Source organism: Amphimedon queenslandica, unplaced genomic scaffold (assembly GCF_000090795.2).
Source record: "Amphimedon queenslandica unplaced genomic scaffold, v1.1 AMPQUscaffold_13466, whole genome shotgun sequence".
In the NCBI taxonomy this organism is placed as follows: Eukaryota; Metazoa; Porifera; class Demospongiae; order Haplosclerida; family Niphatidae; genus Amphimedon; species Amphimedon queenslandica.
In genome coordinates this window covers 351,408-360,228 of record NW_003546298.1, presented here as the reverse complement: position 1 = coordinate 360,228, position 8,821 = coordinate 351,408, and the positions used below count along the sequence as shown (strand labels likewise).

Here is an 8,821-nt window from a genome sequence, read left to right as displayed (position 1 = left end):
CAGCCACTTCATCATCAACTCTCCTTTAAGAGTAGTAACAGGGACTCCATATTCCCGAGCAGCTTGCCTTAGTCCCTTATTGTGAAGTTTCACAGCTTCCACGGCCTTAGTCATGCTTTCTATATCCCATTGTAAGCGAACTTTTGCTTCCTTGCCAACAGACATTTTGTTTTCATGCACGCACGTGGTTCGTTAATTAACAATATTAAATAGGTGTTAATTAATTATTATTATTAAATCATTTGCACTGTTTCTCACTCTTAAAAATATACTAGAGTTGTATTAAGGTTCTTATTTACAGGTAAGACTCAATTCTGGCTTGTTTAGATGCAATGTTCCATAATACCCTACTGTTCCATAACAGACCTCTCTACCCTATTCAATGTGCATGTGTCCAAACTGTCCATTAAATGATAGGTGGACCTGCCTATAGGACCAAAACATGTATAAAGGGCTATGGTCTCTTTAGACAGGATACCCTATCCAAAGACCACCTCTCTATTAAGACCAAGTTTTTCTGGCCCATAGGTGGTCGCTTTAGACAAGTTTCACTGTACCATAAAACTGAGTAAGCAAAAAACAAATAGTTAAAAACTCCGGACATAAGCATTATCTCACAATCCAACCTCAAAGAAAGCTGAATCTGATTAGTTACTTCTCGTATACACCATACCATAAAAACTGGGAATTTGCAAAACAGGTATTGTGAACTAATTATAACATCAAATATTCTTAAAAACCAAACTGAAATAAAAGGAAGTCAGTCAGATGGTATTGTGAACTAATTATAACATCAAATATTCTTAAAGACCAAACTGAAATAAAAGGAAGTCAGTCTGATTAGTTACTTCTGGCAGTTTAAACTATACTATGAAGCTACAGACAGAAGAAGCACATAGTGAGAAGTTTCTACTTCATAAAAAGTCATTTGTAAACAAAACTTAAATAATAAGAACTTAGTGTGATTAGTCACTTTGGTATAAACTACAAAAAAAGAGGTGAGAACTTCATATGATCAGTCACTTGTTATATTTTAAGCTATACTGTGAAATTGAGAAAAAAGACAACAATTGCGAGATCTTTAAAAAGGAGAAATTATTTCAAATCCAACTCAATTAGTAAGAATTCCATGTGATCAGTCACTTCTGGTAATTTAAACTAGACTATAAAAATGAGGAGAAGAAATAGTGAGAAGTCAGTACAACAAAACATTTGTAAAACTAACGAGAAATCAATAGTGAGAACAAAGAACATCACTTATTATTCGTGAATTCACATTAGTTATAAGACTCGGTGTGAGTTATTTTGATAATTTAAAATAAACTACTAAACTGAGAAAAAACATATTCTAAGAAATGAATAGTACTTAAACCATCATTTCAAAACAAATTTAAAATCCAATAATAGCTCAATGTAATCAGTGACTTCTAGTAATCTAAACTATATTATGCAATTCAAAAAAAACAAAAATTGAGAACTAAGAACCTAAAATATTTTAGAATCAAACCTCAAATGATAAGGACTTAATCTGATCAGTTATTCCTAGTAAAACTATTCTATAATTCTGAGAAAAGAAGGAACGAATAGTGAAAAGTTAGGAAATGAAATATCATTTTATGACCAAAATTAAGTGATACAAAGTCTGACTAGTCACTCATAGTCTGAATCATGAAAGTGAGAAAACAGCTGAGTAATATGTGAGTAGGAAATGATACGTCATTTTAAAAATTCTCAGTATCAAAAAAAAGAAGAAACAAAATACTAATAAATGAAAACAATTTAAAACTTTAACTATGCGGACAAAACTAAGTCTGATCTGTCACTCCTGTTATAAACTATACTATGAAACTGAAAACAGAGTAAACAATAAACGAGAAGTCAGTACAACGTAAACTATCATTTCAGAAACCAACCTCAAATAATAACTCATTCTGATCAGTCACTCTTCTTATTTTTAACAACACTGTGAAACTGAGAAAACAGGAGGGAAATTGTCAAAAGTGAGTAGGACATATAACATTTTACAAAAAACCTCTCATAATAAAACTCAGTCTGATCATGCATTCCTAGTATACACCATACTATATTATATAACTGAAAAAGAAACAATAAGTAAAGTGTAGCATGAAACATTGAACAAAGCGAACTTCAATGAAAAGAACTGTCTGTTGAGTCACTTCTGGCATTTTAAACTGTACTATAAAACTAAACAAATTGTAAGACGTACTACCTAAAACATTTAAAACCAAACTCAAATGACAACATTTCAGCCTGATCAGTCACTCGCTGTATAACACTGAGAAAAAAGGAACAGGTACTGAGTCACTTGTAAATAAAACACCATTTGAAACTAACCGTAAATGATAAGAACTCATTCTGATCAGTCGTTCAACTATATTGAGCTACTAGAATAGGCAAAAAAATAGTGAAAAGTAGTAGTACATAATTTATCACTTAAACCAATTATAAATATTAAGAACTTGACTTGGTCACTTCTGTTATAAAAACAATACATTTAACCTAAAAAATAAGTAACAAATGCTAAGAAATTCTAAAACCAAACAAAAAGGATAAAATATAAGTCTGATCTGTCACTCCTTGTTTACACTATTACTTTGAATCTGACAAAAACAAGAAACAGTGAGAAGACAGTATCAATAGGGCACATGATTTCAAAAAGGGATCTCAAATAATAACTGAATCTGAAAAGTCACTCCTGGTATTTTCAACTAATTCAAAAATTGAGAAAAGATACAAATTGTCAAGAGTGAGTACGACATGAAACATCATTATAAAACCAAACTCAAATAAATTTTAATAACTCTGTCTCATCAGTTGGTCTTGGTATAAACCATACTATAAAAGCAAGAAACAAACATTCACAAGTAGATAGTACATGAAACATCATTTTAAAACCCATTTCAAATGATATAAACTGAGTTTGATCAGTCAGTTCTGGTATTTTAAACTCTGCTATAAATATAAGGAAAAAAAATAGTGAGAAGTCACTACAACATTGGAACGAAGTTTTAGAAACCAAAACGTTAGACAACAAGAACTCAATCTGATCAGTCACTCCTGTTATTTTAATATGAGACTCAGTCAAGAACAGACAAGTAGTCAGAAGTCAGTACAAAATAAAACATTTTAAAAACAGACTCAACTGATAAGAACTCAGTCTCAAAAGTTACTCCCGGTATAAAAGATACTATGAAGGTGAAAAAAGCAGACAGAAATAGTGAGATCTCAAAAGAACATAACATAAATCAGAGTCAAAGTTAAGTAAAAGCAACTGTCTTATCAGTGACTTCTTGCATTTTAAAATATACCATAAATAAAGAAAAGACACAGATACTAAAAATGTTGACAAACAAAAAGTCATTTCAGAACCCCATGTAAAATCATAAAAACTTTCTAATATGTCGCTTCTGGTATTTTAAAATATACTATTAAACTGAGAAGGGAAAAACAAATACTGAGAAATAAGTTGTTCATGACATCATTTCAAAAACAAAACTTAAATCATAGAAACTGTCTCATCAGAAACTACTGGTATAAACTATGCTATGAAACTAAGAAAAGAGAAACAAATAGTGAGAAGTCTGTAAAACAAGAAAAATCATTTTATAAACAAATTAAAATATAAGAACTCGGTGTGATCATTTACTTCAAATATTAAAAACTATATCTATAAAATTGAGATAAAACAAAGAGTGAGAAATAAATCTGACATACAACATTAAAAACCAATCTAATATTAACTCAGTGTAGTCAGTCACTTCTGGTAATGTAAACAACATACCGTCAAATTAAGAAAAGAAGAACCAAATGATAACTTACACGAACAAAACATTATGTTAGAAGCCAACTTCAAATGATGAGGACTCGATTTGATCAGTCTCTCCTTAATTATGCTATAAGAAACTGACAAAAGAAGAAAACAATAGCCAAAAGTATGTAGGACACAAAACATAATTTTAAAACGAAAATTTAATGATGAAAACTAAGTGTATAATGAAACTGAGAAAGGAAACGAATATCAAACGAATATCAAAACGAACCATCATTTAAAAACCAATTTAAAGTAAGCAGAATTTAAAATGATCCGATCCATAAACGACACTATAAAGCTAAATGAGAAAATTAAATAGTAGCATGTCTAAACTATACTATAAAACAGAGAAAAAAGAATCGAACAGTGGTAAAACATGAAACATTATTTGAAATACCAACCTCAAATAATAACTCAATCTCAGCAGTCACTCCTAGTATTTTACACTGTACTATGAAGGAGAGAAAAGAAAAAATAGTCAAAGTAGAGTAGGACTTGAAACAATTTCAAAACCTAATTCAAATGACAAAAATCAGTCTCATAAGTCACTGCTGGTATAAACTACACTATGGAAGCGAGAAAAAAGAATCAAATACTAAGGAGTTAATTGTACATAAAACATGATTTCAAAAAATTACTCAATCTGATCTTTCACTTCCAATATTTTTAATTATATAAAAATGACAAAAGAAACAAATACTGAGAAATAAGTATTAAACTAAACATCTCTAAAACCAAATGAAAAGGATGAAACTAAGTTAGCAATAGTCTAATCATGAGATGCTAGACGCCTCCCCGTCAAGGTAATGAGACCACTTTTGATCAACTGGTACTACCCTAAAAGTGTCGTAAATTGATTCGATACCCTTTGTTTCCTGCTTTTTGAGAAGTGCTACAAGACAATACTGGTTTCTGTCGCTTTGCACTATTGTTTAGTCAAGAGGTTCAAGGACCACTAGATATACTAAGGAAAGCATGGGAGTCATCTCATAAGTGATATGAGACTCTCCTTGTATAAACTATACTATAAAACTGAGAAAAGAAAAAACAATAAGTGAGAAATCTGTAAAACAATAAGCATTATTTTGAAAACTAACCTCAAATGATAAGAACTCAGGTGAAAATGATAAGAACTCAGGTGAGGACTGATTCGTCACTCCTGGTATTTTAAACTTTTAGTTCAAATACGAGCAGTTGCTGATCAGTTTATGAAAGTAAGAGAAAACAAGTTGTGAGAACAGAAAAGAACATTACACATTATTTCAGAGCCAACCTAGAATGATATGAACTACTCTGATCAGTCACTCCTAGTGTCTAACAATACAATGAATTGAGAGAAGAAACAATAAATGAAAGATCACTCTAAGAACAAACTTAAATGATAAAAACTAAGTCTGATTATTCACTGTTGGTATAAACTATATCACAAAACTGAGAAGAGAAAACAAGATATTTCAAAAACTAAATCTGATTAGTCACTTCTGGTATTTTAAACTCTACTATGAAACTGAGAAAAGATAAACGAAATAGTGAGGAGTCAGTGGTACAAGAACCAATTTTTTAAACCAAAAAAATTACTTACGAACTGAGTTTCATCAGTCACTTCTTCTATTAACTATACTATGGAAGTAAAAAAAGAATCAAAAAATGAGGAGTACATAATGCCTTTTAAAACCAATTGCAAATAATATGCAGTCAGTCTGACGAGTCTCGTCGGGTATTTTAAACTATATTCTGAAAATTTTAAACTATATTCTGAAACTGAGAAAAGAAACACAACCAGAGTGAGTAGTACGTCAACATTTTAAAACAAAACTTAAGTTATCAATAACTTAGGCTGATCAGCCTGTATTTTAAACAATGTTATGAAATTGAGAAAGAAAACAAATAGTCAAAAGTCAATTATACAAGAACCATTATTTTGCAACCAAATTCATATCATAAGATCTGAGTTTGATCTGTCACTTGATATGAACTCTACTATAAAGGTGAGAAAAGAAGAAACACAGTCAAAAGTGTGTAGTACATAAAACATTTTAAAACTACACTCAAATGATAAGAACTCAGTTTTATCAATCACTTTTGGTACAAACTATACTTTGTAAGTAAAACAAAAAATGAGAAGTACCACATAAAGCCTTTTAAAACCAATTACAAATGATAAGCACTCAGTCTGATGAGTCTCTTCTGGTGTTTTAAACAATACTATGAAATGGGGAAAAACAAATAGTAAAAAGTCAGTATTACAAAAACCGTTATTTTGAAACCAACTTCAAATGAAAAGAACTCGGTCTTATAAGTCACTTTTGGTAAGAACTATGCTATGAAACTAAGAAAAAAGAAACTAATAGTTAGAAGTCAGTAAAACATAAAACATCATTTCTTAAGCCAACCTCAATTGATAAAAACTCATTCTGATCAGTCATTCCTGTTACTAACTGTACTATGAGAGTAAAAAAGAAACAAAAAATGAGAAGTAGTACATAAAGTGTCTTTCTAAAAGCAATTGCAAATGATAAGCACCCAGGTTGATGAGTCAATTCTGGCATAAACTATACTATGAAAGTGAGAATAAGAAACAAATCATGAGAAGTCACTATATCCTTAAATTAACAATTTCAGATCAGTTCCTCCTGCTGTATACTGTGCTATAAAAATGTAAAAAAAACAAACAGTGAAAAGGTAGTTTGATGTTTAAGATCATTTGAAAAATCAATCTCAAACAAAAAACCCACCCTGATTAATCACTAATGGTGTTTTCAACTATACTCTAAATTGAGAAAGGAAAAAATTATGAGAACTCGGGGGAACATAAAACCTCATTTCAGAGTCCATAGAACCTCAAATGAACTCAGTCTGATCAATTACTTCTGGTAAACAATACTATGAAACCGGGAAAAAAGGAATCAAATACTAACAATTTAGTAGTTTATGACACATTAAACCAACAAAACCATGTTAACCAAATACCAGTGGGTAACAAGCACACTGCACAGGTACAAAACCATAAAAACCAAAATAATAGTGGGTATCAAACACATACAAGTACAAAACCCATATTACAATTAAAACCAAAACACCATTTGGTACACTCCACAAGTACAGGACCCACAAAACCATAAAGACCCAAATACCAGTGGGTACCAAACACATCATAAATACAGAACAAACGAAACAATGACAACCCAATTACTAAGCACACTCCACAAGAACAGAAACCACAAAACTGTAACAACCCATATATCAGAGGGTACCCAAGCATACTTAAGATCTACAAAATCCATAGAACTATTTAAACCAAATGCTAGTAGGCACCAAACACACATTACAAATACAAAACCCACAAAACCATGAAAACCTAAATACTAACCGGTACAAAATTTACTCCACATGTACAGAATCCACAAAACCATCTTAACCCAAAAACCAGGGGTACCAAGTACACTCTACAACTAGAAAACCCACAAAACCATAAAAACCCTAAAAGCAGTAACTGCAGTATTAAGCACACTCAACAAGTACAGAATCCAAAAAACCGATAAAAATCTAACTGTGGGTACCAAAACACTCCACCAGTACAGAATCCACAAAACCATAAAAATCCCAATGCCAGTGGGTACCAAACACTCCACAAATACTGACACAGAAACATGAAAACCCAAATGCCAGTGGGTTCTAAACACACTTTACAAATATAGAGCCCACAAAACCATAAATACCAAAATACCAGTCAGCACAAAAAACACTCCACAATTAAAACCTACATACCAGTGGGTAACAAACTCACTCCACATATACATAACCCACAAAACCTTAATACCTGTGGGTATCTAAGACATTCAAAAATACAATACCATGAAAACCCAAATACAAGTTGGTACTAAACCACCAGAAATACATAACCCACAAAACCATGAAAACCCCAATACCAGTGAATAATAAACACACTTCACCAATACAAAAACCCACAAAGCCATAAAAAACCAAATACCAGTGGGTGCCAAAAACAATTCAAAGTACAGAACCCACAAAACCATAAAAACTCCACCAGTAAGTACCAAACACACCACAAATACAGAAACTACAAAACCATGAAAACCCCAATACCATTGGATACCATACACACTCCACAAATACATAATCGATAAATCCATAAAAACCGAAATACCAATGGGTACTAAAGCACTCCTCAAATGCAGAACCCAAAACCCCATAAAACCCAAATACTAGTGGGTACAAAACACCATTCACCGGTACAAAATCAACAAAACCATTAAAAACCAAATACCACTGCATATCCAAAAAACTTCACAAATACAGAACTCAAAGACCCATTTAAATGCAAATACCAGTGGGTACCAAATACACTGTAAAGTACAGCACCCACATAGCCATTAAAACCATAATCAGTGTGTACTAGACACACTGCACAAGTACGGAACCCACAAAACTATAAAAATCTAATACCAGTAGGTACCAAGTACAGAACCAACAAAACCATGGAAACCTAAATACCAGTGGGTACCCACAGGCTTTCTACAAGTAGAAAATCCCCAAAAACATGAAAACCCAAATACTAGCCGTACCAAACTCACTCTACCAGTACAGAACACACAAAACCATAAAAACCCATTTACCAGTAAGTGACCAAACACACTTCAAAAAATACATAACCTACAAAGCCATAAAAACCAAAATACCAGTGGCACTAAACACACTCCACAAGCACAAAACCCACAAAGCCATAAATACTCAAATACCAGTGTTTACCAAACTAATTCCACCAATACAAAACCCACAAAACTATGAAAACGCAAATTCCAGTGGGGTTGGTACCCACTGGAATTTGTGTTTTCAAAAATACAATACCCACAAAACCAAAAAAACTACAATACCAGTGGGTGCCAAACACAATTCTCAAATACAAAACAATAAAAACCAAGTACCACTATGTAGCAAACACTTCAAAGTACAGAACCTACAAAACAA

General features: G+C 32.0%; 1 long non-coding RNA gene across 1 annotated transcript; it reads right to left on the bottom strand.

Annotated features, from left to right (window-relative positions):
- Positions 1-5,843: 5,843 nt before the first annotated feature.
- On the bottom strand, positions 5,844-6,574 carry LOC109581043 (uncharacterized). The gene is made up of 3 exons (XR_002184473.1): positions 6,226-6,574; positions 6,104-6,161; positions 5,844-6,037 (listed from the first exon to the last, which is right to left on the bottom strand). It is a non-coding gene; the product is annotated as an uncharacterized LOC109581043 (long non-coding RNA).
- Positions 6,575-8,821: the final 2,247 nt, after the last annotated feature.